The 14,187-nt window shown below is 39.6% G+C and overlaps 1 protein-coding gene and 1 long non-coding RNA gene across 2 annotated transcripts in view; one reads left to right on the top strand and one right to left on the bottom strand.

Annotated features, from left to right (window-relative positions):
- The window catches only part of LOC129726959 (kinesin-like protein KIF14), a 53,928-nt gene that overhangs the window by 16,645 nt on the left and 23,096 nt on the right, over positions 1-14,187 (bottom strand). The gene's annotated exons all lie outside the window — the stretch shown is intronic.
- LOC129726962 (uncharacterized) lies at positions 11,174-12,200 on the top strand. Its single transcript, XR_008728439.1, has 3 exons — positions 11,174-11,389; positions 11,447-11,513; positions 11,570-12,200. It is a non-coding gene; the product is annotated as an uncharacterized LOC129726962 (long non-coding RNA).

The following is a 14,187-nucleotide window of genomic DNA, read 5'->3' as shown; positions in this document are numbered from 1 at the left end:
TCTTTTTGTTGGTGTTAATTTTACGACAGCGGCCGGCGCCCCATCATTCTGATTCCAAAACCGCACCAGTGACATGCGGACGCTAGGTGATAGCAGCTGAAAGGAGGAAATACAAAATAGTACCGGTCATCTCGTGCCGGTTTCACCCGTAATGCTGGTGGCTTTAGTAGTAAATGGCTACTGCAAAACACTTAAATGGCTGGAATTCTGGACGGACTAACCAGGAAACTATAATCGGCAACTGGCACCTTTTGGTGCCTCGAAATTTTGGTACAGAAGCGGCTAATTGAATTTTCTGTTTTACCAAATGATGCTGCTAGCGGAAAAAACCTTGCAAAAATGCATGTTTGTGTTGGTGTTAATATTATGACAGCGTCCGGCGCAGCTTTCAAGAAACATTTGTCTCTTCCATTCCATAATTTATGTAGCCCATCCCTCTTTTAATTTATCTGACGAAGCCTTGGTATAAAACGTACCGTTCGAACATTTCACCCCATCAGTTTCATTACTAAACCGTACCGGCTACATACGGACGCTATCTTGAAAGAATTCTGGACGGACTGACCAAAAACATGGATATATTCGGCACCTGGCCCCTTTTGGTGCCTCTAAATTTTGTTACAGAAGCGGCTAATTGAATTTTCTGTTTTATTACAAAATGCTGCTGCTAGCGGAAAAAACCTTGCAAATATGCATCTTTTTGTTGGTGTTAATTTTACGACAGCGGCCGGCGCCCCATCATTCTGATTCCAAAACCGCACCAGTGACATGCGGACGCTAGGTGATAGCAGCTGAAAGGAGGAAATACAAAATAGTACCGGTCATCTCGTGCCGGTTTCACCCGTAATGCTGGTGGCTTTAGTAGTAAATGGCTACTGCAAAACACTTAAATGGCTGGAATTCTGGACGGACTAACCAGGAAACTATAATCGGCAACTGGCACCTTTTGGTGCCTCTAAATTTTGTTACAGAAGCGGCAAATTGAATTTTCTGTTTTACCAAATGATGCTGCTAGCGGAAAAAACCTTGCAAAAATGCATGTTTGTGTTGGTGTTAATATTATGACAGCGGCCGGCGCAGCTTTCAAGAAACATTTGTCTCTTCCATTCCATAATTTATGTAGCCCATCCCTCTTTTAATTTATCTGACGAAGCCTTGGTATAAAACGTACCGTTCGAACATTTCACCCCATCAGTTTCATTACTAAACCGTACCGGCTACATACGGACGCTATCTTGAAAGAATTCTGGACGGACTGACCAAAAACATGGATATATTCGGCACCTGGCCCCTTTTGGTGCCTCGAAATTTTGTTACAGAAGCGGCTAATTGAATTTTCTGTTTTATTACAAAATGCTGCTGCTAGCGGAAAAAACCTTGCAAATATGCATCTTTTTGTTGGTGTTAATTTTACGACAGCGGCCGGCGCCCCATCATTCTGATTCCAAAACCGCACCAGTGACATGCGGACGCTAGGTGATAGCAGCTGAAAGGAGGAAATACAAAATAGTACCGGTCATCTCGTGCCGGTTTCACCCGTAATGCTGGTGGCTTTAGTAGTAAATGGCTACTGCAAAACACTTAAATGGCTGGAATTCTGGACGGACTAACCAGGAAACTATAATCGGCAACTGGCACCTTTTGGTGCCTCGAAATTTTGGTACAGAAGCGGCTAATTGAATTTTCTGTTTTACCAAATGATGCTGCTAGCGGAAAAAACCTTGCAAAAATGCATGTTTGTGTTGGTGTTAATATTATGACAGCGTCCGGCGCAGCTTTCAAGAAACATTTGTCTCTTCCATTCCATAATTTATGTAGCCCATCCCTCTTTTAATTTATCTGACGAAGCCTTGGTATAAAACGTACCGTTCGAACATTTCACCCCATCAGTTTCATTACTAAACCGTACCGGCTACATACGGACGCTATCTTGAAAGAATTCTGGACGGACTGACCAAAAACATGGATATATTCGGCACCTGGCCCCTTTTGGTGCCTCTAAATTTTGTTACAGAAGCGGCTAATTGAATTTTCTGTTTTATTACAAAATGCTGCTGCTAGCGGAAAAAACCTTGCAAATATGCATCTTTTTGTTGGTGTTAATTTTACGACAGCGGCCGGCGCCCCATCATTCTGATTCCAAAACCGCACCAGTGACATGCGGACGCTAGGTGATAGCAGCTGAAAGGAGGAAATACAAAATAGTACCGGTCATCTCGTGCCGGTTTCACCCGTAATGCTGGTGGCTTTAGTAGTAAATGGCTACTGCAAAACACTTAAATGGCTGGAATTCTGGACGGACTAACCAGGAAACTATAATCGGCAACTGGCACCTTTTGGTGCCTCGAAATTTTGGTACAGAAGCGGCTAATTGAATTTTCTGTTTTACCAAATGATGCTGCTAGCGGAAAAAACCTTGCAAAAATGCATGTTTGTGTTGGTGTTAATATTATGACAGCGGCCGGCGCAGCTTTCAAGAAACATTTGTCTCTTCCATTCCATAATTTATGTAGCCCATCCCTCTTTTAATTTATCTGACGAAGCCTTGGTATAAAACGTACCGTTCGAACATTTCACCCCATCAGTTTCATTACTAAACCGTACCGGCTACATACGGACGCTATCTTGAAAGAATTCTGGACGGACTGACCAAAAACATGGATATATTCGGCACCTGGCCCCTTTTGGTGCCTCTAAATTTTGTTACAGAAGCGGCTAATTGAATTTTCTGTTTTATTACAAAATGCTGCTGCTAGCGGAAAAAACCTTGCAAATATGCATCTTTTTGTTGGTGTTAATTTTACGACAGCGGCCGGCGCCCCATCATTCTGATTCCAAAACCGCACCAGTGACATGCGGACGCTAGGTGATAGCAGCTGAAAGGAGGAAATACAAAATAGTACCGGTCATCTCGTGCCGGTTTCACCCGTAATGCTGGTGGCTTTAGTAGTAAATGGCTACTGCAAAACACTTAAATGGCTGGAATTCTGGACGGACTAACCAGGAAACTATAATCGGCAACTGGCACCTTTTGGTGCCTCGAAATTTTGGTACAGAAGCGGCTAATTGAATTTTCTGTTTTATTTATTAATTATTGTTCAAAGCGCTCTAATGTCAGCAAATAAGAAAGCACTGTTAGATGAAAAATATAGAGTCCTACGTCATGCGGTATGTATGAAATGACAGCGATTAAATAAGAGAGATCCATTCTTCTAGTATTCAGCATTCAGAAATGCACTGTTAGATAAAATTGCAACAAATACTGGAGTTGCAATTCCCTCTACTATTTGTTTTGATGGAATATAAGAAAATACGGTAGTCAACGTCATGCGGTCGTGTCTTGAATACCACCCTCCTACTTTTTACATTTTGATAACCTCTAAACCAAAAATCCGATTACAATGAAATTCAATAGCAACCTATGGGGTAACTACACCTTTCATTTGCAATTAATTTCACGGAAATCGGTCCAGCCATCTCTGAGAAAAGTGAGTGAGAAAAAAAGTTGCACATACACACACGCACACATACACACATACATACATACATACAGAAAATGCTCAGCTCGTCGAACTAAGTCGGGTGATATACGACATTCGGTTCTCTGGAGCACTTTAATACCTTTAGTTTTTCAGTGATTGCTATACCTTTCTAGGAGAAAGGCAAAAAGGTGCACATACACACGCACACACCCACACTCACACACACATACACCTATACATGCATACATGCAGAAAATGCTCGATTCGTCGAACTGAGTTGAGTAATATATGACATTAGGCCATTTGGATCACTTTTCTACCTTTTTATTAGCCAGTGATCGTTAGGAGAAAGTCAATATGTTTACTTTCATTAGGTGATTTCACATTTTTATGAACAACGGACACAGTTACAATCCGATTGCAATGAAATTCAATAGCAACCTAGACTTTTCATTTGACACTAATTTTGTGAAAGTCGGTTCAGCCATATATGAGAAAAATGAGTGAGTTTTAACAACCTCAGGATAACTTTTTTTCACATAACTTTTGAACCATATGTTCAATCATAACGAAATTTAAAAGTTAAGGGTTCTGGGGTGAGGCCGATCATTTGAAACCAGTTTTATTGAAATCGGTTATGTGGTTTCTGAGATATTGATGTTTCGTGATTTTTACTTTTTGATACATAACCTCTAAACTAAAAATCCGATTACAATGAAATTCAATAGCAACCTATGGCGCAACTAGACCTTTCATTTGCAATTAATTTTATGAAAATCGGTCCAGCCATCTCGAGAAAAGTGAGTGAGAAAAAAAAGTTGCACATACACACACACACACACATACACATACATACAGACATACAGAAAATGCTCAGTTCGTCGAAAGGGGTCGAATGGTATATGACATTCGGCCATTGGGACCACTTTTATACCTTTGGTTTTTCCAGTGATTGCTATACCTTTCTAGGAGAAAGGCAAAAAGCGTACAAATACATATATATATATATATATATATATATATATATATATATATATATATATATATATATATATATATATATATATATATATATATATATATATATATAATAGTGTTGAAATGTCACCATTTGTGGCAGAACACACAATAATAATTCTGAATAGATATTAGTACATAAATAAATCATTACAAACATCCCCCCCCCCTATTATAAAACCTGTGGCAAAAATCTCGCTCGATCGATCGCGTTGGCATTCAGCCTAGCAGAGGCCTTCGGCTGGTCGTTCTCGCGAGTTGGGGAGTAGGTACACACGAGGAGAGTAGACGGGAGTGTGTGCATATGATCTCGTGAGTGAATGCGAGCAAGAAAGAACGAGAAATAGCTTGAATGGAGAATTCTCTACTGTGTGAAAGCGGCGGCATCGAGAACCTCACATGACAACAACACTGACTGGAACATATCCCAAACATGCCAGAAAGCACAGAAATGGTAACAAATATGCTGAAAAGTAAAAGTAAGATTTCGGTAAAATTTCAAAATAAATGTTAAAAACCAACGTTAAAAAAAAATTATTCCAGATAATCGAAACTAAAATTTCGGTTATCGAGTCACCGGATGATCAAGACTCCGGATAATCGATTCCGACCTGAATGAATTACATTTGTGATGAAATATTGTATGTAATCTACATTTACTTGACGAAATTATTAGCTTTGAATTGCGGAAGAGTTTGGAAGATTAGGAAATTGCAAGGAAACTCACATACTTTCGATAGACTTACTGGCCGTGGTCGTCAAATGAACACTAAGAAAAAAAAGTGAGAGTTTTAATTAGTGTTTTCACTACTATCAGTAACGTTTTTGTAAGTGACAGAAAAACATCAACTGGATAACGAAAGTCTTCGGCAGATTATTTCTGCAGCAGTCTTATGAAAAAGAAACGAAAGAAAACCACTGCCGAAGACGTTCGATACCCTACTTCAATCATATAATTTTAGAGCGCTAAAAAGTGAAATTGGTGTTTCATAACAGTGACACCGGCAAGTTTGTTTGATTTATCGTCATTTCGAATGGCGCTATGACCTATGACACTGCAAGCAACACAGTACCAAAAAATGAAATTTACAACTAATACAAATGAAAGCACATAACGGTTCCTAGCACATAAAGTGAAAAATATATATAATTTCACACCGTTAATAATGCACAATACAGAATCGTTTTAAGCCATGTAAATCTGTACGTTAATTGATATATGCTTAAAGCTTCGAATATAAATATGCATGCAAATTCACAATATTTTCATTTACATTGCATGTGAATATAATGCCACACGGAATATTACATGGTTTCCAATGCTCCATTTATGTGCATTTGAAGTAATGTAATTTTTTTTTTACTGTGAAGAAAACAGCACATATACAAGTAAACACACGCCACCAGCACACGCACAACTATGAGCAGTGGCCAAACGGCTAAAAGTGAACCCGCCAGATCCGGACAGAATCACTAACATGTGCTACAGACATTCTTGTATGACACATCAGGGACCCAACAGCGCTGTGGAAGGTGATTTTAATCACGAGTACGGTCCGTCGGTATCCTCTGATTGTTTGTCCCGTATAAAAGGCTAGGTTGCGATCGAATGAGCAGGTGTTGCAGCAAAAACTATACAAAATATATTTGAAATCGCCGCCTGCTGCGCTATGACTAACCACACCTCTAGTTGCTACTGGTCGATCCAGTTTTATCCTCATGCTACAGTGATCGGATGGACAATGACAACTAGATTTCTGCATTCTTGCTTCATTACTACTGTGTGTTATATTTCTGGTGGTCGTGTCGTTGTGCACTAGAGCGAGTAAAACAACAAAAACAACAATGCCAACAACGTTCCAAAAACTCTTTAATATGATAAAAATAGCTGAAATACAAGCGCTCAAACCCTGACCACTTTTTTCATGGTTCCATTGCTAGATTTTCAAATTGCGCATCTATCTTCTAGATAGACGTAGAATTCGATGTTTCATAATTTCATCGAATAAAAAAGTGACCGCTCTGAGGTACAACTTAAAGAAGTCCGATCAAACTGAAATTTTGCATGAGGACTTTTTTCGAAGAGACGAAATATTTGAGTCCTACTACTAAATAAAATGAGAAGGTCAAATTTTTCCATACATTCAATTGGCTTTCCAATGTACACCTGTCCCATAAAAGTGTATATTTAAGCTTAAGTCAGATCCCCGCCCTTTGTTATGGCCTTGGACTAACACGCGATAACAATTATTGACAGAACAAAACCTTCCGTGATTGATTATTGCCGTACCGTTTATTGTCTTCGGTTACCTCCTACATGTTTAGTAATTAGTAGCAGTACCACATATGACACGCAAACGACTGCAGCGAAAGTGATTATGATGCATTGGATTGGAATTAAACTACAAGAAGTGAACACAGTGCAGCAGCGTTCAGCGCGGAGAGGAAGGAAGGAAGCGCTTGCCGGACCGGTTTGTAATTGCGCTGTATTTTTTGCTGTTGTTTCGCTGATGCTAAGTAATACTATCCGCTTGTTTGAATTGTATCACATCCTACTCGCTGTGTGCGGTTTCAATGCTCATTGTTCTGCGTGAGGAACTTTCACGTCAACAGAATTTAGTCCCCAAATTTATGTTTATTCAAGAAAAGTAAGGGCGAACAGTAATAACGTCAATTTCTTTGAAAGGTTGTTTTGTAACTATCAACACATTTTGCGAAGCTTATCAACTTTCACTTAGACTCCAATCTTCAACGGACACTCATCTCACCCTGTTCTTCTCCTAATTCCTTTATACAATAATAACGATAATCTCAACGCATAATATTAACAATCACACTCTCGATGACCCTGGGCCGATGGGGCTATCGCCTTTCGCTTGTGTGTGATAGCTCCTTTCAGATTCACCGATTAACAAGTGCCAAGTGTGTATCCCCTTTGATGGAGAATTTCATGGCAGACGCTAAATTAGTGCCGCACTTGTAAAAACACGGAAGAATAAAAAAATGAATATCGTCCTACGAAATTGAACCTCAAGTGCCTTCTGTCTGGTTCATCATCATGTGTGCAATTTATGCAGTGCAGCGATAATTTCAATTTAGGTTTGTTCGGATGATGGTTATTGCTCTTAGGTCTGCAACCGCGAGCAGAACCAACAGAGATGGGGTTTTCAGTTACGATTTTCTCCTGTGTGGAATAATATAGATTTATGTGTTGAATGTGATAAGAGACGAGGATCGGACTGATTTAACCAAATGTCACATCTTATCGCTGTGAAAGTCGGCATCGATCTATTTTTAAAATCTCTCAGGTTCGGTCTTACGTCACCACATGTGTGATTATTTGAGTTACAATAAACAAACAGCATTTGATCGAGCCGTAGACCATATTGGCCCAAAGATATAAAGTTTGGATGCAATGAGTCATGGATGGCATTAAATAAACAAAAATATTCCTGGGGGAAAACACACCCATCAAACAGCGAATCGCCAGCTCACTTATTTAATCACGTACGGCTGTATCCACTCCATAGAACAAAATAAAATATGCTTGTTTCTGGCACAGAAGGAATATTTGAACAGTCATCTATGTATTCCCTAGAACTAAACAAAAAACAAAGCTGTCGTTTGCTAAATTTTTGTTACAGGCCGTTAATTCCATTTGCATTTCCCATTGGAAATACTGTACATACGTGGAATGGTTTAAGCTTCATTTAAATGTTGAATGTTTGAATGTTGAGCGCATGATCATTGTTGAATTCAGTAAATCGAATGTTTAGATTGATAATTCTTGAGAAATATATAAAAAATGTGTTATTTTGTTCGGAATACTGAACTTTAAACTGAAGGCGAACTTATGTCAAGGGAGCAAATAAACGTGATTTGAGTCTGCAAGAGTTTGTCCCCCGGGAAAAAAATAACCGGAAAAGTTTACCAGGGATTTTTATTTCCATGTAGAACCACAGGGTTGTTCATAATTCATCATCGTTTTAAGCTGTTCGTAGATTTTTACGTCACTAAAGCTGGACGTACAAAGTCAGCAGAAGAAATAGTTTATAGTATGATAATTTAATGCTCATTAGATACACATAAATGCCATAACGGCGAATGTGATGCTCCGTCATTTCTTTGTTCATTTGATGCTCTCCTTAACAATGACTAGAAATTTATTTATTTTATGACTGGCCTAACTAGCGGTACAAAAATAAAAATTAATTGTATTCTATTTCTTTCAAGGAAACCATACACATTTGTGCGTGGCCCCAACAACTTTTTTATGGTATGTTAGTCCCCGTGGTTCTGTGGTTAGTGATGTCGGTCGGCTAGCTCTCCCACATGGTTGTGATATCGGGTTCGATTCCCGATCAGGTCGAGGATCTTTTCGAGCTGGAAATTTTCTCGACTCAGCACTGGGGCACGGTGTATCGTTGTACAATATCGATAACGAATTTTCTCAACTAGGCTAGCGTGCGATATTGTTTTAGTTTCAATCGGATCCACATGTAGTATTATATTTTGCATTTCACTTGTCGTTTCTCCTCAGAGAATCACTGGCGTCGTTTCTCCTCAGAGAATCACTGGCGTGTAGGAGAATATCTTTCACTGTGGAAACAACGAAAACATCGACGCACGTGCTTGAAAAGAGCAGCGAAGTGTATGTATCTGAGGAGCTTGCAAAGGAAACACCGTAGCTAAATCTTAAACTTCTCTCCTGAGAGATAATAAATTAAGGTGAACGTTCTCACACAAAAGAACATTACGCACAATAATTACACAAGGAGCTCGCTGCAGGGCTTATACAGTGAGTCTCTTGAGCATAAATCACATGAGAGGAGCATCTGGGTAGGGAAGTAGGTTGCGTTTACTTCGCATCCCTGAACTGCAACTAACTCCGAATCACATTCTTCTACGAGGAAACGCAAGTTGTCGCTGTTGTATTATATCAGCAGTGCGCACTACGGTGTACTTCTGTGTATTCTCACTAAAGTGATTAACCATTCTTGTTTCGCTTGGCTGTGATGTAAGCAGCGTTGAGATATAAAAAAGCTACATTTAACTCCGTTCTTTTTACATATTGAGCAGAATAACAAGCCTGCACTTCTGTGCGTGGCCCCAGCAGCATTCGATTGGCTGTTGGTTTAAATCGGTCTCAAATCAATAGATTAAACGATTTTGTTCTCTTTTAAAATGAACCACACACGTTCTCTTTTAAAATAAACCACACACACTCGTGCGCGGCCCCAACAGCATTCTAATTGACTGTTGGTTTGAACCGATATCAGCCAGCTGAACAGAGACTAAACCGGTAACAGCTAAACAGAGACGGGTAAGAATCATTTGATCGTATCATTTATCAAGGTGGATCTCAACCCAAAGTATCCTTCCCTAATAACAAAAAAACTTCTTCTGTCGTTATTAATCAAATATTGAGTCACTAAAACTTGTATAATGAGAATCTTTTCTGTGGTAAAAATAGACTTCTCTACACTGACAGAAAAACCTACTAACTTTCGTATTTATAATTGAAAAATGCAAACATACACAAACATTTCCCGCTTCTTTGTCCTAATTTGAAAAAAAATATGTAGAAAATAAACAAGGAACGATAGGCATTTCTTGAATTAAAATTTTTTATCAAGTTTCAAATAAAATTAAATAAAACATATTTTAGGAAGCCGATGAAAATCAACTTTTCGAATTTTGTTCAGAGGTAGTTTAAGTTGAAACGAACTTCAGGGTGGCCACTCAATATCAATTTTCAATTTCCAGGTTTTTCCCGGTTTTCCCGATGATATTTAGTGAAATTTCCCGGTGTTTTATTTTTAAAACATATGAGAAAAAAATCAATTTTCACATGCTTATTTGTGCCTTGCAAAAATAGTGTTACAAAACTATGAAAAACATTCCTCCTTCATCGTGTTTAGCTGTTTGTCGACTTTAGCAAGTACCTTCATGGTGATCTGCTGCACAATTTTCGCCCTCTTTATCTCCAGATCGTTGACAATCTTTGCCTTCTCGCGCTTTTTTGCTTTCTTCTGCTTCTTTCTCTGTCAACCTTCTCTCGAGCTTGCAGTGCTTCTGTATCAGGATGCCAATGAAATGCGTGGGATAAATTCAAGAGTTGGGGCATAGAGTTTTTGTTTTCTAGAAAAATGTCCTCAGGCAAAACTTCAAGCGGACTTTGGGAAGAAGAGCCTCAGAGTGACCAATGAAAAAATGCACATGAAACTGTCAAGATGCATTTTGCAAAATGCATGAAACGTTGAGATCTGTTATTTCAAAACAATTTTTAAATTAAATTTAAAAACAACTTTAAAATTTTCGAGCTGGGGTCAATGTAATGTATAAGAATTTTTCTCATGGTCCGTAAAATAAATTCAACTGACACTCTGAATAAACAATTTGAAAAAAAAAAAATTTAGCTACTGTTTGTTTTTGATATAGAAAAAATCTGGGAAATCTTTAACAAATAGCGCTTCAAGGTGGCGTCTTTTACCAACAAAATCAAGTAGTCAAAAGGTCCAACAACAGAAAGAAAAATTTTTTTTTGCTGCTTTTTGCTGCTTGTGGTTAAAATCATACCAACAATCGGGAAGTACAAACCGGCTAGCACCGTTCCGGTCCGGTTCGAAATTGTGACGGCGAAAAGCCCCCGACGACTACAGCAGTGTAAACTACGCGCTAAGAAATTGGCATATAGTGGCCGGGCACATTTGACGCACGTAGCGGTGACAAGCAAGAATTCTCCTTCACTGATCGTTCATAGAAAGCAAAAGTCATGCTCGATAGCTGCTGAATTGAAATAAACTATATTTCTAAAATTTGTTCTACCTAAAATAAAAAATTAAATAATTAATTTGTTACTCTACTTAAACCTACTATTTACAATTCAAGTAAGTTAATTGAAATTGTGTTTCCCTCTCTAAAATATATAGTATTAAAATTTGTAGTTGTAATTTGTTAACCTAAAAAGGATACGGGAAGAATCTTGACGGTGATAGATTGAACTGAAAATTTGTAGGTATTTAATTAAGAAACACATATCCTTATTATAAAAAAAATACATTTTACAGCTAAAGCTGAATCCAACAATCCTTGTGTTTGGTCTGCTACGGAAATAGTTCCAACAATTTCTTTAGAAATTTTCACCGCGAGATCCCCTGATAATGAGTAAAGTTGGTGATGGTGAGAATCCACAAGAGGAGTCTGCTTGTGCAACTTGTGATCGCCCGGATAGTGTCGAGGATATGGTGGCATGCGACACCTGCAGTAGTTGGTTCCATTTCACCTGCGCGAATGTTAACGAAGACGTCTCGAATCAGCCGTGGAAATGCATGTCGTGCGGAACACCTAATCGAAACCAATCGGTACCAAAATTGTTGCTCTTGCCAACCAGCGGAGGAAAATCATCAAAAGTATGCAAAACTGAAGGAAGCAAGAAGTCGACAAACAAAGGGTCCGTAAGTGCTGCCTCTAGTGTTAAGAATAGGGCGATCGAGATAGAGATTAGAGTGATAGAGGAACAAGAACGTATTGAAGAGCAGGAATCAAAAAGAGAAGAAAGAGATGATGCAAAAAAAGTTAAATTTAGAAAAGCAAATGAGAGATCGTGAATTAGCATTAGAAGCCAAAAAGTTGGCAGATGAAAAAGCGTATCAAGAAAAACAACTCGCGGATGAAGAAAAATTTCGTAAAGCCCAATCAGAAATGAGACAGCAGTCTCATAAAAAAATAAAAAGTCTTGCTCGGCAGTTGTCACAATGCGGTAGTGATGTTTCGAGCGTTTGTCAAAGTGAGACAGAGGAATCGGTTCAAAAGGTGGAAAGTTGGTTGCAGAAATCAAACAAGCAGACAGAGGGAAACAAAAATAATTCCACGTCAGCAGTAAAGCAACGGGCTAACATTCATGTTAAGAAATCGAATCCTATTCTTCACGATATTCTCCATCCTATTACTAATAAAACTCAGAGGCCTCTAAGAAAATGTGAAGAGCTGGATGAGTCTGAGGTAAGCGAAGATGACGACAACCAGAACAATAGTATGCGAGTAGAGAGAAATCCCACCAGCCGTCAATTAGCAGCAAGGCAGGTGATGGGAAAAGATCTCCCAGTGTTTTCGGGGAATCCAGAGGAATGGCCTATCTGGATTAATAACTTTGAACGTTCAACAACTACGTGCGGTTTTTCTCAGGATGAAAATTTACTTCGGTTGCAGCGCTGCCTGAAAGGTCCAGCTTTAGAAATGGTGCGTAGCAGACTGCTTTCTCCAAGCAGTGTACCGCATATAATTAAAACTTTACAGTTGCGTTAAGGTCGACCGGAAACTTTGATCAATGCTCTCACCGAGAGAATTCGTCACCTTTCACCTCCAAGAATGGACGATTTGGAAAGTATAGTTGACTTTGGTATGGCGGTTGATAATTTAGTAGAGCACCTGGAGATTGCAAACCAACAATCCCATTTAACGAACCCATCACTGCTTCACGATCTAGTGGGAAAACTTCCTGTGGATTATAGGTTGAAGTGGTCAGCATTTGAAAGCAATGTTGCAGAAGTTAACCTTAGTACGTTCGGATCATTCATGTCGTCATTAGTAGAGCTGGCGTTCGAAGTGATGGATGACACACCTACGGGAAAAACATCCAAAGGAGTTCATCAGAAGTCCAAAGACCGAGGATATGTACAAACTCATGCAGAGACTTCGGCTGGGCCATCACCGTCAAACAATAATACAGCCACACCAGCAGTGAGACAACCAAAGAAGACTTGTATTTTTTGCAAACTTGAAGGACATAGAGTGGCGGATTGTTTTAAATTCAAATTGTTGAACGTTGATGAGCGGTGTAAAGTGGCGAGTCAGAATTCCTTATGCAGAACCTGCCTAAATCAACACGGGAAATGGCCTTGTAAAACTTGGCGAGGATGTGGAATAGAGGGGTGTCGTATGCGTCACCACACACTGCTTCACTCGGTTATACCATCCGTATCGACAGTAGTCTCTACAAGCCATGCAGGCGAACAGACCAGTGGCGGTCCCTTTTTTCGGATTCTTCCTGTAACTGTATGGGGAAAACTGCAAGCTGGATGTGTATGCGTTCGTAGATGAAGACTCGCAGCTGACTCTTTTGGATGAGACGGTTGCGGTAAAGATGGGGATGACTGGACCTGCTGAAACTTTAAATTTACAGTGGACTGGGAACATCACTCGGACTGAGCCAAATTCTAAACGGATACGTATGGAAATTTGTGGTAGTGAGTTGGCGAAACGGTACAAGTTGTTCGATGCACGCACCGTAGCTGGTCTTCAATTACCGATGCAATCGTTGCGTTATCATCGGTTAGCAACAATCTATCCACATTTACGAGGACTGCCAATAAATGACTACGTAGACATTACGTCAAAGCTCCTGATTGGTCTTGACAACCTGAAACTCACGGTTCCTTTGAAGATCCGGGAAGGAGGTTGTGGCCAACCAATGGCGGCCAAATGTCGGCTCGGCTGGAGCATATACGGATGTGCACAGCCTGTTTCGGAACCATTTATATGTGGGTTTCACGTTGGAGGATGGACCAATCCGGAGCCCGATTTGAACCAGCTAGTTCGCGATTATATAACGCTGGATGATTCTGGCGTAGTACCACCGCTAACTCCGCTTGAGTCAGAGAATGACAAACGAGCGCGTTCGCTTCTT

This window comes from Wyeomyia smithii, chromosome 3 (assembly GCF_029784165.1).
Source record: "Wyeomyia smithii strain HCP4-BCI-WySm-NY-G18 chromosome 3, ASM2978416v1, whole genome shotgun sequence".
Taxonomy (NCBI): Eukaryota; Metazoa; Arthropoda; class Insecta; order Diptera; family Culicidae; genus Wyeomyia; species Wyeomyia smithii.
The sequence above is the reverse complement of the archived record's forward strand: the minus strand, read 5'-3'. Positions and strand labels throughout refer to the sequence as shown.